Genomic DNA, 23,555 nt, shown 5'->3' with positions numbered 1-23,555 from the left:
AGGGCCCATTTTTCTCCTTTCCTGTGGTCGAAGTGTGTGACTGGGGATTTATTTTCACAGTTCTCTTGAGGGAGGTCACTGTTTTGGTGAATTTGAAACATTTGAAGTATCTGAGGCCCCCCATCCCTGTTCCACATTAGAGAAATGGCCTGCTCATTTGGACCTGTCAAAGTGCATAATGGTTCTCAAATCGTGTCTACTTACTGCTCGTCAAACTGGGTCACACAAACACTCTGGCACTTGATCTCATTATGTAATTTACCTCTCTCTCTCTCTCGTATTCATTCTCTGTAAAGGTAAGATATTCTTTTAAATGTGTTCCTGATTCAAAGATTAGGCAAATTCAATCAGACACATGGCCTCACATGAGATACAGAACATGTTTGCATGTAGGAAAATATTCTTGTCCTCTCTTTTGAAAAAGGGCAGATGATAGCAAGCAGATATTAGTTTGGGCTCTGCTGTGTGACATATGGCTGTCTGGGCTTCCTAAGCCCTGTAGAGGTACTATTTTACTGTCATGGCTATTGATCTTCCTGCAGTGACAGAAAGACATCCAAAAGCTTCTGTCACTGCAGGAAGATGACCAGAGTGCTGGTGCAGAGTTCAAAGTGAAACGTAACTCCATCGACTATCCAAAAAGACAGCGCTGCAGGAAATCCTGAGCCCCAGAAAGTAGAGCATTGACAGTAAGTGATAATTTGCCATCTGCAGTGACTCTAGTGTGTTGAGATCTAAACATTATTTGTTGATAGCCCCCTTTGTGTGTAAAAGTCTTAATCTCGCTGGCACTGCATCTGAGCTCATATTACATTTCATGGGGTAAAATGGGTGTTTTGTGAGTTGAAAACGGGTCCAATTTGAAACAGACCCACTCTCATTTTGAATCAGGTCCACTTACGTTAATTGAATTTGACTCGAGGATTTTCCAGAATTGGCCTGCTAGCTGCTACGTCGTTTCACCTCATATTCAAGCTGGGAAGGAGGTCCTCAACTCGCTTCCACATTGGACCAGTGGTATTTGTTAGAAAGTTACCTGGGGTGCAAACACACTTTCATACACACATGCAAACACATTTGTCTTTAAAAGACCAATAAATACTGAGACCAGCTGCCCTTGAGTGGTGTACCACTTTAGAGAGGTCCAGCTCAGAACTAGGCCAGATATTCTCAGCTTCCACCAGCAGCAAGGTTTTGTTTGAGCGTTTACATGACCTGCAAATGCAAAGAAAGGGCAGTCCCTTTCCACATCATTTAGAACAGTTTTCTTTTTTTAGCCACATGAGTGATGAGGCTTCAGACATGGCAGTGGTGCTGGATCAGTCAGCTGGTCACTTTGCTCCAGACCCAAAATACTCCCAACTGGATTAAGCAGCCCAAGAAAACACTGTCTTGAACAATGACGCCCTTTAACTTTCAACTAGTGCCATCATGAGGTTTGGCTCAGAGTGAAATGTCCCGTTGATTATTGGGTGGATTGTAATAACATTTGGTACAGGCGTTAATATTACATCTACTTGATCTCCTGACTTTTCATCTGAGGCTATAAACAGGTGAAAATGACCTTTTTTTTTTAGATTCCAATCAGCCTCAGCTGTGCTTGAGTGGAATTCAAATCAGTTTTTCTCCTTTTGTATTTAAAGATCCAATATGTTAAGATTTATGCGATATCTCAAATTCCCCAAATCATATTGAATGCTGAATAAAAGATTTCTCTTCAAAGATACGATAATTATAAAATGAATTCCTGAGTTTGTGGATGCGCTTTTTTCAGGAGACACAGCGTCAACTGAATACATGTCTTCAACCCTCTTGTATCGACAACAAGCTCATCTTTTACCCAGAAATAGTGGTGACAGGGCCCATTATGTTGAGTTAACCGAGGTTTTGCTTCACTTGAAGTGGGGTAATTAACAGCACACTAAGTGCATTGGCCCTTTTTATTGAGCCATGGCTAAGTGGAAACCCCTTTTACAGGAGTCAATGGTTCATCCCCGAGCTTTCTGGGGGCCGGCCAGACAACACAAGGCTACTGACAATGATGAATGGAGGCTTCGCACGCATAGAGCCTCTCGCATCGCATCTTCAGTGGAGAACGCAGACTTGTTCATCTCCTTGCTATGTCCATCTCCATAAAGAGACATCCTGCGTGTTGAACAGCCATCAATTGAACTGTAGACCAGCCCAGATGATAAAGTGGACTGTCCTGGTACCACGATGTGTGCGGCTGACCTTTTCTCCTTTTTTACAACCTAAGTAGGTGTTCACACGTGTGCTGTGTATGTGTGAGTGTGTGTCACCTTTTGCCTCCAGCGCTGTGTGGATTTCTGTCATTTAGCAGCTTGTACTGACATATGGTTTGTGTGTGTCTGTGTTTATGTATGAGCCTAGCATGTGTGCAGATTCATGTTTAAGCTCACAGCTGCCGGAGCTCAGCGACATGCAGCTTTTTTCGCACACAGAGCTGCTTGTTTTACCCATTAACACAACATCACTACACATGAAAGTCCCACTTGTCAATGCACATGTATGTTTTTCTGGTCTCCCTATGTAAACACAGCCTTTTCTGGCTGCCTGTAGAGTCATGCCTACGCCTGACCCCCGCCCCCTTCCCGGTTAAATTAATTATCCCAGTCAGGCAGCTTGTTTGTGGGGACAGACCATTTCATCACTGGTATGATGGCTAGGTTGAGCTGTCATAGGTTAGTGACGAAAGACATAGACTGGGGGTATGCGGGCAAGGCGGAGTACATCAGATTGAGTACTTCAGTGCAAGCTATGCAAGGTCATATTTTTGTGATTTACCTGTCAGAGGAGCCAAATACAGGTGTCAGCGTGAAGGAGGAAGCTGCAGGGGAAGTGTAGGACCATCTGTGAGGGAGTTAGAGGAGGATGGGAGAAGACAGCAACCATGTGAACTATGTTCCATCAGTTTACATCAAAAGTGTCATCTGCAGGAAGTAGGGCTGGCTCATGCTTCACATCAAAGCTACAAAGGCTGCACTTGAGCCGAATCAAAGACGACAGGATGAGCCAGGACATCAGGGACACAGAGGGGTGAGAGTATGGAGGATTATTTTATTATACTATATTTAATAACTCACAGAACCTGACTCAACTACAAAATGCCTACTTTTGAATGATGAATTACAGATGATTTATCCATAGTGACATAAAAGAGTAAAAGGATGTACAAAAGCAAGAGTCTGCTTCACGAAGCAAGTTTAGAAGAGCCAGCTTCAAGTGAGCAATCACAGATAAACAGGGTAACAAAGGTGATATCAACTCAAGGCAAACATGAAACAACTTTTTTGTCCACAAGACTTGGTCGCTGCTTCTAGCATGATGTAAATAGAGCTTTGACTCTCCTGTGACATCCTTCGTGCTGTTGACTTCGCCCGTCTATTAATGTATAGTAATGCAGGAGGTGGCCATCTTTGGTGTACAGGGTTTAGCTTCGAGCAAGACACATAATACTCCAATACTTAAAGAGAACTGTGGGGTTGCGCTTTGGCAGAGTCATCTAACAGATGTTTATTTTGGGAGGGAGAAAAAAAAAATCCTCATTTCACAAAGTTAAACTCTTGCGTGTTTGCTGACATTTTAAGCAAATTAGTTGTTTTATTGTTGTTACCAAGGTTACGACTGGTGCCAGTCCAATGCAAATGTGGCTACAGGTCTAGTGGTTTCCATCTGGTTTTTCTTTGTCGTTCTTTAAGTGTCACATCATCGCACGATCTTTCTCAAACTTCTGCCCCAACATCATTTTATCTGCTGCTTCTAGTGGAGACACCTGAAGGATGGCAGCACGATGGATCCCAGAAGAACAAGGTCTACATTTGGAGGGGGATAACACAAACATCAGGGGGAAGGCGGCACTTAAAAACAGGAAGACAGGTCACATATGCTTGTGGAAAGGGAAGAATTCTGCCCCGAAGATCACAAGCAGAGAAATAATTTATCACTGCTGCCTCTATCATTTCTTCTGGCAGAGACAGATGGCCTGGAGTCACTCTGGATCACTGCTGGTTTTCTTCTGGATTTCAGCCTGCTGTGGGTTATGTGTATGTACACACACACGCACACAAACACACACACACACACACACACACACACACACACACACATTGGTGTCAGCTAAATGAACATCTGCCTTCAATAATGAAGTGACTTCATTTGAACACATGATAATTGTACTTAACAGCATAAACTCTAATCTCTCATTAAATCATTTAAAGGGTCTATTTAAACCATATGACGAAAGAATTAAGAAACCTTTTTGTTGGAGGTAAATTTGTAATTTATCATCTTTAAATTTGATTTTTTTTTGGGTCTTTCCAATTCCCTCACAGTGTTGGAAAACTAGCGCGCAGCACTTTTTGAAATACCTTGTTCATTGAGGAACATTTTCCACATGGCCCACCTACTGGATCGAGAACTCATTAATTGTTGACCAGTGGGAATCTAATGTTATTGGACCACATCGGTTACAAGTCAAACCTGCCCACACAGTAGCTTGGATCTATTAATGAGATTGATGGATTTGATGTCCCACATAAGGAGCCGTTTTCTTTCACTGGTCACTGTGGTACTGTGTTGAACCTTACAATTACCGTGATAAAAAGTGTCTTTTTGCATCACTGGTTACTTAATTGAATCGGTCATTATGGTTTTGGCTGTAAAAACAGAGGATAAATGGTCTTGAGCGCAGCACAATCCCAGCAAAATGACACGTGTCACTGTCACAATTTGATCTGGGTTTTTTTTATGATAATATTTGCAATAAGAGCTGCTTCACTAAATTCACCCATAACCTTCATGTTCTAGTTTAGTGTATTGAGCTTCTGAAAGAGTATAAAGTGATTAAATTGAACGCACAGAACGTAAGTGAGACAATGGCAGTGTCCTCAGTCACTATGAGTAACATCATAATGGTATATGAATGGCACACCATCTTTTAATCGGTTATGTTTTCACATTTAAAGGTTTTTGGGTGCCACTTAAAGCCTTTTATTTGCATAGACCTCCACTATGAAGACATGCTGTGGCCTTTTCACGACCAATAAAAGGTAAAGATTGATCTCTGTTGCTGGCGGAACGTTAGAGAAAATGTTCTGCGCGCTTGTGTGAGGAGCTGGAGACATATCCGAGAGGCAAAGTAAGAGGTTCTTTCATCTCCAACAGGTTTTGTTTCATTGCCACAAAGCACGTTCTGTTTACTGGTGGCAGTTATATAATTGCGAACTTGGGTGGTATAAAAAAAAAAAAATCCCAAATTGAATTAAGAAAAGCAGTTTACATGACATTTTACTGCACGCTTATGATCCCACATGCATCTCATAGTAACAGAGTTCTTAACTCTCACGCATCAAACATACACGTTCACTTTCACTCTACTCACTCTACTCACTCTACTCTAACGAATGTCATAAAGCAAAACATCGCAAATCCAACAAAGATGAACAAACGTGTTTTTTGAGGCAAGCTTTTATGCTTACTTAAGTTTCAGAGCACACTGCAGATGACACAAGGACCCCACCCACCCACCCCCCCCTTGTCAAAATGAGTGTCACTGTTTCCAACTTTGGTGAGAGGATGACACAGAAGTAACTGATTAAGAAAAGGGGGGAGGGCATGAGAGTCAATTGTGGGAACAGCAATCAAGTTCAAACATGTTCTCTTGCAGTTTGATGTCAGCAAATAATGTGACAAGCATCAGCCATTTAGGTGAAGTTGATGTGTGAGCTCGCAGCTTGTTTATGGCTGTTTTTGTTCTCACGGCTGTATGAAGAGACAAACATCAAAATCAGAAGACGTCTTTCTGAGAGATGGCACCACCTTACACAAAAATGCCATTGAGATTCCAGGAAATATGAGGGCTATGAGACAGGTTACAGGTTCTCACCTGTGTGGTGACCCAGCAGTAACCAGGAACCCACCAGCAGCTGGGAGGGTGAATTTCACTGACTGCTTAGACCCGATTGATATGGTTGACGGAAATGTTCCGGTGTCCAGAGGACAGCCTCTGATCGAGGAACCTTGGTTTTTCTGCTGATGAAAAGGGGTTAAACAAAGATGTCTTGGAAAAAAACAGATGATTTAGTGGCTAAGTTGATGGTTCAAACAACAAATGACGGCAAAGGCAAATGCTCACCAGGAGGATCAAGAAAAAAAACAAAGTTTGCAAAGGCCATATTGTCCAAAAGACATTGTTTCTGGAAGAAGAATTAAAAAAATATAAATAAAGGAAGTCAGAAGAAAAACTTGCCCTGTAATGACATCATGGCCCTCTCAAACAACAGGCACAATTAATCAAACACTGGATTTCAAATGTTGCTTGGCATCGTGGATAATATGGATACATGCCTCTCAATAAATAACACACTGTCAGGCAGCCAAATGAAAAATACATCAAAGGACATATGAGGGAAGCAGTTTGGGTGGGTTTGATGCATCTGCAGCTCATGTTTACATTGTACAGCCAAACTTAATCATGCAGCTGCATATATTTACTATTTTGAGTTGCAGTGTTCATGTATTTATTTGGCCGAGTGAGTGCACGTGGGTGATGTGTATATATATTCAAGTACCGGCCAGGTGTCTGAAATAGGAGAGGTTCAATATGCTGCACAGCATAAAAAGAACTCTCAGTGTCTATTACAGACAGAGTAGCACCAGAGTAAACAAGGCAGTGATTCCAGACACAGATTAGGAGAGTATAATGACTGTGACACGCAGAGGTTTGCTTATTAGTTACCCTCTTTTCAGGAAATATTGACGACGTTGGATGTCACAGTGGACCTTTTGACATGTCAGACGCAGGTGTAACTAATCAGAGTAATAATCTCTGCATTCCATTTGGGAGTTTGCATGTCAGAGCCCTGATATTGCTCATGCGGGCTCATTGGCATGGCTTACTGGCACGCCTGGGTGGAATGCAACCATCATTAATGCTATTAGTTACACCTGTGCTTTTCCCGCGACGTCAAGTCAAAACGTCTGTTGTGAGGCAGGTCTGTGGAGGATTCAGAGTGTCTGGAATTAAGTTCAAATTCAGCATTGGGCTGTTAGTGTATGGAAGCCCAATGGGAGAGCAGATAGCTCAGACAGTGGAAGTAGATAGGCATCATTCAAAATAGCTCCAAACTGAATGGGTTTAGTATAATCCTGTTGACAGAGGAGCACTCAGAGTCAACAGACCTCCATCGATGTAAGAACTTTCATTGTTCTCCAATGTTAAATGAAGCAATCCCAAAATTTAAGGAGTTTAAAAAAAGTTTGTCCCAATAGTTTTTGCATAATCCTGCTGACAGCCAGACAGGCACACAAACAGACACGGGTGAAAACAGAACCTCCTTGGCCGAGGTAACAAACCAACAGACGCAGGTAATTACAAATGGTTTCATTCCATTTGACAGTGATTCAATACGCAATAGCGGCCAACAACAATTAACCACATCTGTGTTTCTTCTTGTATGACATTTAAAATGCTGATTATGGGCCCTACTGGATTCCAGCAAACATGTGGATACCTACCTTTGTTTTTTGGTGAGACATCTTTAGTTAAAGAATCAAGTGGGGAGCGTGTTTGGCAAACCGCGGCCGGTACATTTGGGATTATTGTGAAAGGAGCCATGTTAGAGTGATACTTAAGACAAAAAAGTGTAACTTATGTTTCAGTAAATCACAATTAGGAGTTTTCTCCCCGCCTGCAATAATTCTTGGCACCAGATATTTTGACAGATATTTTGGACAGTTTTGTTTTGAAGGTAGTTAGTCTCCATTAGCTTCAAGCTAACTACATGTGGGTTGTTTTTTTTTTAATTCTGGAGTCACCAAGAAGTCATGTGGACGTGTGTCTCAGTGAGTTCAAGATAGCTAACAGTGAGTCATTGAAAAGCAAATTGCACTTTAGTCAAGTATCGCTTTAAGCTAACCCAAATAGAGCCTCTGATTCAAAGTTGCCTTGGAAGTGCACCTTCGCCTCCAGGAAAGTCAAATAAAAGCTGCTGCCGTCATCTATTTTTAATCCAGCCAGTGATCACAGCCGTTATCTCATAAACACACTCTAGTAAACATGTAAAAACCACAGGGTACAAACATTCACAAGGTCAGTTTCACCCTCATAATTATTACTAAAGCATCCTAACAGAGCGGTCATGCTGCAGTGAGGGGACACTCTTACGTAAGTTAAATTAAACCAGAGAGGAGGATGATGCCAAGGCACAAGAATGGGCTAATTGCTGATTTGTTGTACAACAAAAGTTAAAACTGCCGTGCACCTGACTCACCTCTTTGATGTTAATGAAATACTGCTGGCCCACTTCTTTACCCTGTACAAGGACACAGTGTCCCCATTATAAAGTGGAGACAGTAACATTTTGGGTTGAAAGTGGAACACAAACCTCTCGCTCCCCTCGCGTTCTGTCTCTCTTGATCTATGTATCTATTTAATCTATTGTATACCCACACACACACACACACACACACACAGAGCAGAGGAATGCATCTTCATAATTTCATGCTGTTCAGGGAAAGGGGAAAAGAACCAACATTTCCGCGATGATAACCAACTGAGATGCTTCAATGATAGTCATGCTACAGATGTCCACAGCTCCTCCCTTCACAGGTGTCTTCATCTCTCGCTCATCTCGTCTGTCAACGCACAGATCAATCACAGATTGGAGGAATGAGCATCTGTTGGAATAGAGCAGGATGTTTGGGAATGCTGGAAGGCCTTGTTTTCATCCAAATTCATCGAGGTATCCAGAACTTGCGTGTTTTTAGGTGATGGATATGCGGATGCCAACGGCAATTAAAGCAGGAAGAGTGAGAATGAAAAACACCTCACAAGGCAGTCTTGTTATGGTATCTGTGGAGAGAAGACAGCAGATATGTGGACATACAGTAGGTTTGGGAGAGGCGAGGATGACGGCTCATTTGAGGACCTCAAACACCTGCCGGCTCCGGTGCTAATAACATGTGAGGTTTTGAGAGAAATTCACACTCGTGATTCACAGCTCATTTGCTTAAGCTTTGATTCTCTTTGGTAAACATGCATGCTCACTGCACAGGCAAAAGCAGTCATATCCAGGACTGTACGTGTAACAAAATGTAGAAAAAGAAGCCCTGCTCCCGTGACACGCACATTTATCTAAATCACTTTGTGTGCAAAAAGGTGTGAACCACCTCCAAGTGATGATGAATAGAGTGGAAGCTACCCTGAACTTTATAATTACAATGATCACACACGCCTGTAATTCTCACTCACTCTTAACCCTTCAGTCTGGTCTTGCTTGGCTGGCGTAGACACGCCACACTGATAAATACACATTCTTGCCCTCCGCCTTGCAAAGATTAAAGGCACATTTTATGTCCTCAGTACTGTGAAGCTGACGTGTTTGCGTCTCCATTTATCAGCGTGCAGTCATGAGATGTGCAGGGTAGTCACAAATTTTTGATTCCCAACACGACTTCTTACTCCGCAATAGACACATGGAAAGTTCCTCAAGTAGCTCAACTAATGGAAAACTAATGAGATAAAATGGGTTTGAAATGTCTTCCATTGGAAGAGTTATCAAAACCAGTGACTTTTTGAGTTGCTAAAAGTACACAGGCCAGGCTGAAAAACTGCTAAATATCTTAATCGAAGCAATACAAACATTTAATAGTTAACTAGTTGCTATATGTTTAAAATGATTGACTAAAAAATTTAGTTAGAAAATAAACAGTTGGAATGGATGCACCTTATATGACTGATACCTTATATGATATATCTTGTCATGGGAAAATCAATAATTGGTTGAAATATCTAATATTTGAAATTTGCAAAAATTCCACGAACAGTTAAAGTGGTAAGACTTGTTTGCCACAAGTTAACAGTTGAGACAGTTATCCATCTGAAATAACTTCCAGTTTGATATCAACATTTTTTTAAACTGGAATTACTGGACCACTTCATTCTTTTTTAGATAGTTTAGAAAACAGCTTCCCCCCCACACATTGTGTTCTTATCATAAACATCCCAGAAGCTTCCCGAAAACAAGGAGTCTTTCACAAACCGGAATCTTCCCACTACTACTGTATCACTGGGCTTTTGGATGGAACTCCGCTCTCTCTCAAGTGGAAACAGGAATTGTGTGACATTTTGTTACCATGGTGAAAACTAAAACTTCCTCCCAAACATCTCTGGTGGCATTTTTGTAAACAATTAATTTCGAAAGTCTGATAGCTGCTTGGATTTTGCAAGAGTTCCTGGAAAACTTGGACAATTTACAATTAAACAAACGTGTACTACAGGCTATGGTGCAGGCTGTATGTCTATTTTTCCAAAGTTTTTGTATAATATTTTTTTACATGATTTAAACTTGATATAGTGCACCCTTAGTAAGGGCATGCAAGCAGAGGGGGAGTGGATAGAGAGAGGGTTCAGGGGTCTGCTGGGAGAAAGACAGAACCAAGCTAACATGCCAGTAAGCACCTCAAATACCCACAACCCTTATCTGCAAAGCAAATAAGGTTCTCATCCTGTCTGGAGGGGTTGTGTCTATTTTATTTCTCCACTGACTTGGGTCTGCCAAACATCCTGAAAACATGATTGGAGAAATAGAGGCAGTTGATAGGGAGAAGGAGGCAAAAAGGCAAAACAACGTAATTATCAGTGTTTGTGATCACGGGCCTCATTTATCAAAGTACTGCACGAGATTTCCAGGATTTTGGGAAAAAATTTGAGAAAATTACTTGCCGGTTTGTGGTCTTGGAAACTGAATATCTGGAACTTTATTTGGACATTCACCTGAATACTTTAGACGAGCTTGTAGCTTATCTTCATCAGTCTCTTTCCTCTGGTCTTTATGTTTTCGCTTGTACTTGTTGCGTCTTCTTGTTGGTCATCTCTTCACCTTCATCAGCTCATGCATCAACTTATCCTCTGCCCTAACCTCTGCTCTTCACCCTTGTGCCCAGTGCTCCCGGCCTGTGCCTGCCATTCCACAAGGTCTCCCACCCAGCTCATAGTTTGCCTTCCCCGGCAGAAGATCCATTCCTCGACTACGGAGCCTTCACCTCTGTTTCCCCCTTCATCACCATAGGGAACTCATCCCTGCCAAAACACATATCTGTCTATAATAAAAACCCTTAAACTGATCTCCTGTCCTGCGTCTGGGTCCAAACATAACTAACCATCGAGACCACTCAAGTCCTCTGACGCTGGCTTTTGTAAGACAACAAAATCCATGGAGGGGGCAAATAGTGGTCCACACCTCAAGAACAGCCTGGAGTTGATCTGTTAACACCTTAAAATAAATGTCAATAGATAGCTTAGCGTTCTCTCAATCCTTTGGATGATTCATTTTCTTGTTAAACACCTCGTATGGTAATTTTTATGCATTATCTAGATAAAGTTTGATTTAATTCTAGATGGAGATTTGTGTGGTCACAAATGCTAGACTACTGTTACAACTACAGAGGGAACTTATAGAACGCTTTGAGTACCACCACAAACGCAGACTCAGCCAAAGTAATGGGGTCTTTCTTGGCCTATGAAACAGGCCTCAACCACATTTGGCGAAACGACTTCATACTTTTTGTGTAATCCTGCTAAAGGTCAGACGAACAGACAGACAACATTACCACCTTGGCAAACATGATAACTGTACACTGTGAAAATTGTATTAGGAAACAATTCTGCTCAAAAATGTTAACAGCCGTAGAAGCCAATATCTCCAGCTGAGAGCAGGGAGAAAATTCACACGACAAAATTCAATTCAAATATCTGACAAATTCACTCTCAAGTGTTTTCCTTTGAAATCTTATGAAGAAATCTTTCTACAGCTCCAAGATGTTCTTGCATCTTTTATTTTCTTTCTAGGGATTGCAGAGGCAAAGCAAAACACAAGTCCCTCTGAGTTGCCAACTGAAAAATGAACTGTAAACACTTGCATACCTCTCATTTATTCACATTGTGAGTAGAGTACGCCAGAAAACAATTCAATTAATCTTTGGCAAAATGCAGGAAGACCATGTAGAGGACAGGATAAACAGAGAGGGAGAGACTGAGAGAACAACACTGATTGTGAAGGAAAAATGTGCCGCCATTGATACTCAGCCACAGATGAGGACCACATAAACAGACCAGCCTGTAGAATGTTGTTGTGGACGCCATCACAGGTCAATAAACACTGTAACAGCAGAAGAAGAGGAAAGATCTGTTGGTTGTGCCAGACTGTGTGTGTGTTTGTGGCTACAAGCTCGCATGTGTTGCATTTGTGAATCTCCATACATGCACAATCTGGGTTTGGACCTATTTAAAGCCCTGAGGTTTATTTCAACTCTTTTAAAAGCTGATACTGTATGAGAGATATGAGCATTTTTTGGTCACACAGCAGGGGCTTGCTTTACACAACCCCAAAACCCTCAGCAGTAAAGTCCTTCAGACATGGGTGCTATCATTACTTAACACATACAGATGCCTTTATTAGTTGAAATGTGTTTTTTTCTATCTTCATGGCCTATAATGTCCTAATTACTTTGTGTTTATGATGTCATGACTTTATTTTGTCACCACATCTTTGTAAATTCAGACCATAAACCAAATGAGCACCTATGTTCATGACCCAAAATGCAATATTCACTTTCTGTATAGGCCCGTTTAACTTGCATGTTAAGTGCAATAACTTTGGAAAGCCGATACCTCAAGAACCTTTTCTGGTTGCACTTTTTGTTTAATATCCAAACAAGAGGTTATTACTTGGCGCCATGGAAATAAATGGAGATAAAAATAGTCACAGTAAAAAAATAACACATTCCTACTAAGTGACAGATCGACATTTGCCCATTTAGTGCAAATGTTGCTGTACTCCTGCGGCAAGGAGAAATATCGGTGGGAGACACGTTCCCAGAAAAAAGGCCTTTTTGTATGTGTGTGTGTGTGTGTGTGTGTGTGTGTGTGTGTGTGTGTGTGTGTGTGTGCTGAAAAGGATAATTGCTCATCTGAGCTCACAAAGAATGCCTCCACCCTCCCCTTTTCCAATGGCAACATAAACTTCTTTGGCATTCTTGAGCAAAGAGTTATGTTGACCTTTCCCTCTCCCAGTGTGTTTGTGAGGTTTGGGTGCGGGTGAATGCATTTGTGCGTGTGCTCAACTGGAGTCAATGTACAGCTAAGAAAGATCCTGCATGCATGAAGTGCATTGGGATGCTGACTTTCTAAATGTGGGAGGATACTGGAGAGAACTTTTCTAGAGAGGGTGAATTGTGTGGGACAAGAATAGTTGGATGGTGGGGTTTGAGGAGGAAAGAGGCGGGGGGGCACTTCAGTGGTGTTTGAATGTTTGTGAGTCAGGCTTTAGCAATGAGGGAGTAACAGAGGCCATGAATGAGAGTGCTTGTTTATGTGGGTCAGTGGGCTCCCTTTAACCCCTTCAGCCTTTTCTAGCTTTGCACAAGAAGTAGGTGCTCCACCCACGGTCTTGCCTGACTGAAAGACAAATCATGTGTACAGGAGAGGAAGTTCAACACACCACCATCAAGACAAAACACTTTGTAGAGTGTCAATGCAGAGGGCTGCGTGTGTGTGCAAAAAGTTTACACTGGGGATATGAAGCATGTGCTTGGTCACACGTGCTGCATGAAGCTTCCATCTCCCTCCACAGAAGGCAGAGGTTAATTAGAGTGAGATCGTTTTTCTATAACAAGCCCCACGATGAAACTCTTCTCTCTGCAGGAGGGAAACTGTCGCTGAGAGTCAAATGTGTCGGAGGAAACCTTGGCATTCAGCATCGCATGTACGCAGATTGCCTTTCCTGTTTATGCAGCTGCTTTATTTGGAGATATTTCCAGATAAAACAGCCATTTCAGGATGTGAATAAGATGGAAATAGCATGTCTAAGTACTGTATGTGCACCTGGTCAGAGCTCAGTCAAAGCTCTGTGAATGCTGCTGGGACAAAATGCAGATTGAAAAGAAAGTCCTGTAATTGAGTTGGTAGGTTTGCAAAGATGTACACTGATTGCAAAGGAAAGATAAAGCCTAACCAAGTCACTACTGCCACTGTTACCACGACTACTTACACTACTTCAGGTTGTGAATCATAGGGTGTACGGGAATAAATTCCAAAACTCGGAAACAAATTCATTTGTTCCCCTGGTTCCCTTGTCTCAGATTCAAGGCTTCTTTTTATTAAATCTGTGATGAAAATTATAAAACTTTAGCAAATGATTCCTAAATATTCTTCATATCAGGCAGCACAGTGGTGCAGTGGTTAGCACTGTTACCTCACAGCAAGAAGGTTCCATGTTCAAGCTGTGGCTGGAGCACGGGATCGTTCTGTGTGGAGTCTCCATGTTCTCCCTGTTCCTGTGTGGGTTCTCTCTGGTACTCCAGCTTCCTCCCACAGTCCAAAGACATCAAGAGGGGACGAGGCTGATTGATACTCTAAATTGACCGTAGGTGTGGCTGTGAGTGTGAATGGTTGTCTGTCTATATGTGTTGGTCCTGTGATGGACTGGTGACCTGTCCAGGATGAACCCCGCCTCTTGCCCAAAGGCTGCTGGGATAGGCTCCAGCCCCCCCCCCCCCCCGTGACCCTGAACAGGATAAGCAGTAGAAAATGGATGGATGGATGGATGCATGGATTCTTCATATCAAAACGACATATCTGTAAGTGGGCTGGAATCAATCAGAGTGATTCTTGCTCCTCATGACTGGAGTACATCTACATCTTACATGCCTTGAACTCTTTATTCACAGTTCACATGACTCGACCTTGAAACCAGTTAAGCAGCAGGGTCTAAAGTTGTTTTTTTTTTCTGCTCCAACATCTATATAAACTTCTGGCAGATTTTAGATGGATGAGCTTCTCAGGAATGCATATGGAGTGATTCACCACAGCTAGCCTGGAAAGAACAATGACTGCCCCCCCCCCCGCTGCCACACAGGTTATGAGGAGGACATCTGTCCTGAGTAAACTCACCAAGACGTCACCGTCTGGGGATAGAATGCTGTGAATGCGCCCTTGTGGTCAGTCATTTGGCTAGTTTTGAGTCTGCTGGCATCTCACTCCACCTCTCACCTTTGTGGGATTCTCTTTGGACCAAGCCTGAGGAATTTCTACCTCAGGAGTTATGATTTTGACCCGTGGGTCAGCCCATTGGGACCACCCTCATCCAAACATATCAGCTCTCACGTTGTTCGAGGGGTTCATATTTTGGTTCGTAACATCATATAGAGCATATTTTGTGATAGTGCGCTGACATCAGCTGCCAGGAATGTCTGTCAGTTTACTAATCTTTCCCACCCTCAGTGCATAGCTCACCACTAGCGTGTCATTAGTGTATGAAAGATTTGTGTTTGGAGAAGATGTGTGGGAGGTGTGTGTGTGTGTGTGTGTGTGTGTGTGTGTGTGTGTGTGTGTATGTGTGTGTGTGTGTGTGTGTGTGTGTGCATATTACTGTCTTTGATGTTGTCAGATTCTGAATGTCTTGGTGTCAGTGGTTTCAGTGGTCAGACGAACAAGTTATGGCAGCTCCATGCTAATCACCAAATAATTGTTTTGCTTGGGATGGTAACAGCTGGATCTGCACAAAGATGCATATGAAATACCTTATTTAGGAAAGTGATAGGAGTGTGTTTCAAAGAATGGAAATAATCTCTCTCCAAGTTCTTTCTCCTTTGTTAAAGCTGCACCTAACAATATCAAAATGCAGAATGATTCAAATCACTTGTTTGAGCGGCTGTGTGCCAACAATGAACCACTGATTAATGCTTGGGTGTCAGGTCTATTCGAAGCCTACACCATAACCACAAGAGCGCTACAACTTTTGAGCCTTTGCGTCTGAGACACTGAATTTCTTTGTGCACTTCAAACAATCTGAAACGGAGCAGACAATTTTGAAGCTGAACAAAAGTTACATTTACGAAAGGAACTGAAAGGAAGGAAGGAATGACGCAGACTGCAACAGTCATAGAATCACGTCCTCCTATGCCCCCCACACACGCACACTCACTGATTTCCCCACCATCTCCTCCTCTTTGTGCTTCATGCGATACAGTAAATGTAACTACAAACTAATTTGTTCCTTTTCAGCCACCATTGTTTAAATATAAGAAAATCAGCACCGTGGCACAGAAGGCCAGCAGCCAGCAGAGGTCATCTACATAAACTTAAGTGTAGCCCCCCCCCCGTAGACCCTGCTCACAAGTGTATCAGCCTTTCTGTTTAGAGGTGTATCCACTTACACATTGAATCAACTGCATAAATATAAATTTGCCTTGTCCTACGAATATCTTTCCAATAAAATCTGCTTCATTTACAACAACAGCAGCATTTAGCCAACAACCTCTGAATGCTAACTACCAAACACTAAACAGACACAAAAAAGCATCAGCTTGTAAAGAAATTGAGCTTCAAGCAGCTACAGAACCAGATATTTCTCTACGGAGTTGATGGAAACAATCAGATCTTTGGAGCAAACATTCTCAGGTGACTAGTAACATGAATCCAAATGAAAGCTCCACTGTGCAGCTGCATGATGGCAGATATTTTAGGTTTTCTACAACTTTACAAAAATGTGAATTTCAGATGCATTAATTCACATTTTTGTAAATAATCAATGTTTTTGTGCTTTTATTGTTATTTAAAAGTCTCCCCTTCTCTCTGGCTCCTCTTTTTTTCTACAGTTTTCAGTTTTTTTGAACCCCAATCCTGACCTTCATTATTCCTCCATCCATTTTTCCCCTCGCACATTTCTCTGACATTTTTCGAACAACCTAATATTCTTCATCTTTACTGAGTGGAGGACTTCCTTCCATCTCATTTTCTCTCTCCCATTTCTTTTCTCTCTGATCATTCTTGCTATCTTCTCTCCAGCTACATTTTTTATCATCAGGCTCCTTGAATTGATCTCCCTTACATCGTTTTCTCCTCCTCTCATGTATCCATCATTCTTTTCTCCTCCCTTACAATTCTCTTTATTCATTCTACCTCAACCCCCCACCCTCTGTTGCATGCAATGGAGAGAGGTATATTCTTTTGTCAAGCCTGCACAAGTGAAGGGAGGAGGGGGCCAGAAATGGAGGAGGAGGAGGAGGAGGAGGGGGGGGGGGTGTGGTAGAGGGCTGCTGGGATGGATCCATTTTCAAAGCGCTATCTTTTCATTTGTTTTCCTTCAACATTTCACCGCTATTTAGGAGGAAGAACAAAGACAAGAGGGGGAAAAAATGAAATAGGAAAACCATACACATGCTCACACACATCCAGAGAAATGGCCCAGATGGCCATTACTCATAAAGGGAATCTTTCAGGAGCAACTCACCAGCCTGTCTACCATGTTAAGACAAGACACCCCCTCCCTTCCCACCTCACCCCAAAAAACACAGCTGTCAAAGAGAGATATGTATCTTGGCCTGAGAGAAAAAGCATATCACTCCCATTCGAATGTCACCGTAAGTGAGCATCAAATGGGACTCACCTGAAGTTGCAGAGCTGTTGCTTTTATTTGAAACTCGACCCTTTTTAAAAGAATGTTGACTTGGCAGGCAATGCAGACCTTGATATCTGTCTACCATCCCACCCATCCACCCCCTCCTCTTTTTAAATCAATCCAAGAAGTGCATATTCATCCCCCAGAGGCTGTTTTTAATTCCCTCATTATGAGAAGACCCGCAAAACCTCCTCATGGTCGTCTCAATTCCCACAAGCATGCTTGGCATAAAAACACGTTTTCATTTATCTGAAAGGATCTCTTGCTGGTGACATTGCAAATTAACCCTAAACAGGGTGAGGGGGGATTGAAAGAAAAAAGAGTATGAGGACGAGTGGTTTGCACTTCATTAGCTTGTGTCTCACGTTGTTTTATGTGTGTGGCAGTGTCTTAGGTGGGCTGTAATGGGATAGTGGATGTCAGGCCCTGTGTACTCCTGGGAAGTTTTTTTTTGCCCCTCTATCTCTTAAAGAGACTTAACGGTAGATGGACCACCCTGATGGGGATGAATAAGGCAGAAGGGGTCAATGGGTTTTATCACCAAGCTATCTCAGTGCGGTGAAGGTTGAAAGAGGTCAGTTAAACAAACCGCTCTCGTGATGAGAGGCCAAGTTTAGTCACTCATTCCAAACAATTGCAAATTGTAGAATCTTAAGTTGGTGACTGAGCAAATTACTTTGGTGGAATTGCTCAGTTCTATGTCATATTTGCAAGTATGAGCAAACCTAACAGCAGCTTTAGCCAAGAACCAGCCAGTAGCACACAAGTAATATCCACATGCAAGAAGCAATTAGGACAAGCATGTTTTCTTTGTCTATTTTTTGCCTTCCAAACATTTTTCTTCCCCGTTGTACATCACCACTTCACCCTACCAAGCTGTCCTGGTCCAGTTGCCACCCCACCCTGAACAAGCACCCTGATCGACCAGAGCAACCAGGACACGCCCAACTAACCAAGAAGCCAACACGGGGAACCGAACCAGTGGCCTGTGGCAAAAGAATGTAAGTGAAAAGCTGATAGGAGGTGATAGATTCATTCAAGTGGACTCACCTGACCTGCTTGAATTAACTTTATGCTTGATTAGCTGTCGAGAGCAGGTTTTTGTTGTCTGGTTTTTCAAACATGCATCTGAAACACTCTCTCTTAATAAGATGAATGAACTGGATGAGGAAAAATTAAGGTTTAATTATGAAGTTTAAGTCATTTTTACATCCAACTTCTGCAAAGCTGCACTCATCTGGAACCCGAGTCTCTGCATCCAAAGCATATACCTGATATGATTTGATATTTACTGCTTTGTCTCTGCTTTGAACAGCCAAAATCATTCATCTCACCCTTGGAGTCTCATCAACCCCCCCTCCGTGTGAAACAGATGCTTCTGGAAACCAGCGGAGGAAGAGGAAGCTAGACAAGGAGTCCACACCCGCGGCCGTATCAATCACTGTAATGTCAGTTTAAGGATGGCCAGTCAGTCGGCGTGGATGATAAGCCTATGTGAGGAGACGGCGTTAAAGTGGCAGAGCGTGAGAATGTTTGACAGTAATGTTGTTGCCACAGCGCTATTTACAATGAGCTGCTCCACCATGGCCGGTCATGGAAGATGCTAAACTGAGCATTCACATTCATTAAAAAAGAGGAGGTTTCTTTTTTTAATTGTGTTGGTAAAACGGCGGTTGGAAACGACTGATGGGAATTTCCCTGGTCAAAATTCATATATATATATATATATATATATATATATATAAAAAAAAAAGGGACAGGCGAAAAACGCAGAGAGGAAAATTGCTATGAATGGAAAGAGGAAAAGCAGAAGGGAAAAGGAAAAGAAACTTTAATCACAGAAACACTGACCCATAAAAAGGAGAAGCAGACACAAGTGGAAACCAGAGGAATGTAAGCCAGCTGGGGGATACATCCTTCCATCCAGCTCTCTCTGCTGTATTTCTACTTAAAGCTATGGCTAAACTAGATGAGGATGGGGGTTGGTCAAAGAAAAAGTATGCGAAACAAAAACCAAATTGAAGGATGAGCTAAAACCAGCAGTGCTAAAACCCTGTGGCAATGGGATTGTGTCCCAGCGTAGCCAGGCTGTATATAGCTGAGCTTCAGCCGAACAGGACTCTATTTCCCAGCCCTCTCCTCGGCCTTTCACACTCCGGAGACACGCTGCTCTCATACAGAACGCCGAAGGCTGTTTAATTACCTGACTGGCCAGTTTGATGGACGGCTGAGCCACGGACGTCTGACGGACTTCCTCCCCGTCTCCACTCATCACTCTCCATGGCCTCTGCTCCACCATACTGAAGCTAAACCCACATCCCCTTATTGGGAGCCAAGGCCAATTAGTTGCATCCATGCTCACACTGCTGACTGCTCACTTTTCATACTTGCTGGTGTATATAATGCTAACAAGAACAAGATGTTTTGTGATGGGAATTCTTATCACATGCTCAAGGACGCAGAGTGAACTGATTTACAGTCGGAGGGTTACATACCATCAAGCATTTCCTACGTTTGGCTTCTGAAGAGGCAAAGGGTAAATAAATACGTGTATTAACAGACTTGGCTGAATTCCATCATGTTATTTTTACACCCTAATCACTTGGCCTGAGGGGTTCCACGCCCTTACCGGATGAACTTTATTTGCCATTTAGAAGGGTGGAGTTTTATCTCATTAAAAATGATGGAGACCTGTGTAAAATAAATCTTCTGCACTCTTATTTTTTTTTTTTGCCAGAGGGGAAAAGTCTACAAAGCAATGATTTACTGGAGCAGTAGCATTGTCCTCATAGCTGAGAGGGTTTGGGTGGTAGATAAAGAAATGTGACAGACAGTTCAGGCATGCCTGTAATGTACTTGTAGCATCGCAGTGAATTGTCTCTGCTCGGGTAATCCTGTGGAATGAATGGACCTGCCCGCTCCATTGATGTCATTGAGTGGCACACTACACTACGCCTCTCGACAAGGCCCAGCTCAAGCGGATCTCTGCAATCATGAGCAACAGGTGGGCTTGGACGGCGTTCCCTCCACTGCAAACAATTTTGCTTTGAAACCCCTTAAGCCTGATCCAAGACAGGAAAAACTTCCCATTAGTGCTGCTTATTTTCTTTTCATGGACCACACACACAAGCGCTCACACACATGCAGAAACACACCAAAATATGTAAGCAGTGAATTGACTTTCATTCATTTCCTGGATACTTACCCTAACTTTAACCATAACCACCACATGCCTATCCCCAACCCTCCCCCTAAAGGCATTGGTACGCATCAAAATGAAGTACTTTCATCTCCTGAAACCCCCTCCACCTAGCCCTTTGCTAGTATCTGAACTGGGGGAATTCTGCCTTTACTTCTGTAACTTGGTAATTCCAAAAATGAAACATTCGCACTCACTTATCACAGGAGTTGACTTGTTAAGAAAAGATTAGATAATGTGCGAGTTTTGAATTTTTCTCTTGCTGTTTTTTCCCCCCACTCATTGCACAACTGCTTTCATGTTTACAACTAAGGGGAAAACTATAAATAGCTTTCGGGAAACTCTCCTGTTGTTTTTGCACATGTAATGAAGACTGCGCCGATCCTTAATGTTTGGCTAATCTCGACAAACAAGAGGAGAATGGGACGACGTAGTGGAAGTTTGTACTTAAAGTGAAATGTCACACACATATCATAAATTGTTTATCCATCACACATCGTTATGTGTCTTGTTTTCCTCTACCAGTGTGACTTCTCGGTGAATACAGACTTAAGAAAATACAATCTTGCTTTTTTGAAGGTAGCAGAGACCAAAGATTTATTCTCAGACCCAGAGCGTAGTCTCGTACAATCCAAGTCTTCTTCACAACATGCGCTCAAAATCAACTTGAGTAGTTGACTTGTCTCCTGCTGGCCATTAGTAAGAATGAAAGACTAAAGCACTTCCATATTGGCTCTGCCCATTTCTTTCATATAGTCTTTTGTAAAAGTATATCTGTTTGCTATTTGCAATAAAGATTGTTGTAACAGTTAGGAAAATAAAGAATGTGGCACATTTTGGTTCATAGATTGACATCCCACTCACTGATGGGAACTTAAAAAAGTTGGTGAGCAGGTTTTAGTTGAGGAGTTATTCGTTACAACTACAGTGGAATTGAAAGTGGAGTTCTTCTATGTTAAGCCTATGTAAAAAGTACACGCACTACTAAAAATACTCAAAAATAATCCTTTATATGGCTTTATAAGTGACAAAGTATTTAAACTCAATTACTGTCTCCCAAAACTTGCACCAACTTTTTCTTTTCCTGCATGTCTCCACTTTGACAGTGACCAAAACGAAAAAGTCTTTATCCTAGAATTTAACTAGCTAACTTGCGGGTAACAGTCTTTTTGTCTCCAGATAGGAGGAGTGTTCTTATAAAGGCAGAGTTTTACAACGTGATCAATAAAAGCACACATAAAACTGAACACAGACAAAAGCCCAGTTCTACATTAAACTACTCTGAAGTTACAGGACTTAGACGCTTTTTCCAGCTTTGTGTTTCTGCTGGAGGAAGAGCGAATTACAGCTACAAGCAGGCTTAAAGTTGTAATCAGAGCCCTGAGCCGTCCGCCCTGCGCTGGGACTCTGGAGTGGTTTGAGAGTGGGCCAGACATTCCAGGAGAGATCGCCGCCCAGACACCCAGCAGCAGCCAGTCAGCAACAAATTCCAGAATAGCAGTGCTGCTGCTAAAAATAGGCATCTGGACAGGAGAGGGATGGAGGGTTGGGTGTGTGGAGGGGGCTACTGGATGGAGGATGAATGATAGAGGACTGGAAACTGAGCAGGAAAGGAGGGTGGTTTATTCCATTCCATATCCAGTCACAATGTTATCACAGCAGTGCAGAGGAAAAGGAGTCCTGCAGGGATATGAGTTGGGAACCCATGTGAGAGCGAGAAAGAATGAACGAGGGCCTATAAAAATGTGTGCTCATGCATTTGTGTATGTGTGTGCTTGTACAAGCAATGGAAAGCAGCCCTTCAGACTGTTCTGAAACAATGTGTCAGCTAACACACACTCCACTGTACTCAGGATTTTCTTCGGCCCGGCCCTCAGTTTATTTTTCCTGCAATGAACAGGCCGCTCGGTTTACAACAGCCACCCTAAACCTTCACTGTGGAACATCCTGCCTGCAATAGCAGCCAGACCTGCCAAGGCAGGGCTGACCTTGCCAAATCCTCTGCTGCTTTTTGCTCAATTTGCAGAATATCCCCCTCGACTTTCTTCATATGAAGCCATTTTTCTGCAGACAAAGGAGTTGTAAACTGATTTGAAGCGCATGTAAATTCTCTAGCTTTCATGTCTCAAATCCCTCTGCGTGTGACGACTTTTATCCATTGCAGCTCCAGGGGGCTGTGAAGGGAGAGGCCTCTTTTCAAGTCTGTGCCCTGAGCTAAAAACTTATATCCTCAACATTATGCAGACTTCCATATCTGCAAGGCATGGAGTCAGGGTCATTCTAAAAGACCGGATGTGGTATTAGAAGGGGGCATTTTGATTTTGTAGTTGGGGATGCCGCCTCCACCAGTAAACCCTCCACCTCCACTTTCAGGGGCTCACCTTCTACAGATGGTGGGAGGAGGGTGTACAGAGGGAATAGTTCAGAGGGTCTAGCAGCTGGACTTTATTTAAAGGTCAAAAAGTGAAGCAGAAATTGTTCTGAAGACATTAAAGAAATCCCTTTGAAACTCAGATCATATCACGAGAGCAGCTGCTGCAAAGATTTTGTCTTTGTTGTCTCTACAGTGATTTTGGCTCTTGTGTGGATCGACGATTTATTGCAGTGAGTATTCATATTGTTTTGTGGTTTTTGTTTTTCTTATTGCTTTTATATCATCTTAAAACACAGAAGCTGAAAGGAACATTCAGCTGTTATTAAAAATAATTGACTGGTTCCTTCTGTAAAAAAAAAAAAATAAAATCACAAAATAGTTACTGATTGATGTGACTTTTTTTTTCTTGTGTTCACAAGTCAATATGACAAAATAAAAATTGCTGTAAAAGACATTTACAAATAAAAGACTGGCTTAATGAGGTCAATTTTAGCTGGGGGAT

The 23,555-nt window shown here is 42.4% G+C and overlaps 1 long non-coding RNA gene across 1 annotated transcript; it reads left to right on the top strand.

The window, feature by feature from the left end:
- Window positions 1-2,866: 2,866 nt before the first annotated feature.
- LOC147259179 (uncharacterized) lies at window positions 2,867-11,519 on the top strand. Its single transcript, XR_015116840.1, has 3 exons — window positions 2,867-3,057; window positions 3,785-4,064; window positions 10,966-11,519. It is a non-coding gene; the product is annotated as an uncharacterized LOC147259179 (long non-coding RNA).
- Window positions 11,520-23,555: the final 12,036 nt, after the last annotated feature.

The sequence above is a fragment of the Aulostomus chinensis genome, chromosome 7 (assembly GCF_037954235.1).
Source record: "Aulostomus chinensis isolate RoL2024-O1b breed Wild chromosome 7, RoL_Achi_v1.0, whole genome shotgun sequence".
Classification (NCBI taxonomy): domain Eukaryota; kingdom Metazoa; phylum Chordata; class Actinopteri; order Syngnathiformes; family Aulostomidae; genus Aulostomus; species Aulostomus chinensis.
Note: the sequence above shows the minus strand (reverse complement) of the source record. Positions and strands in the feature narration are given on the sequence as shown.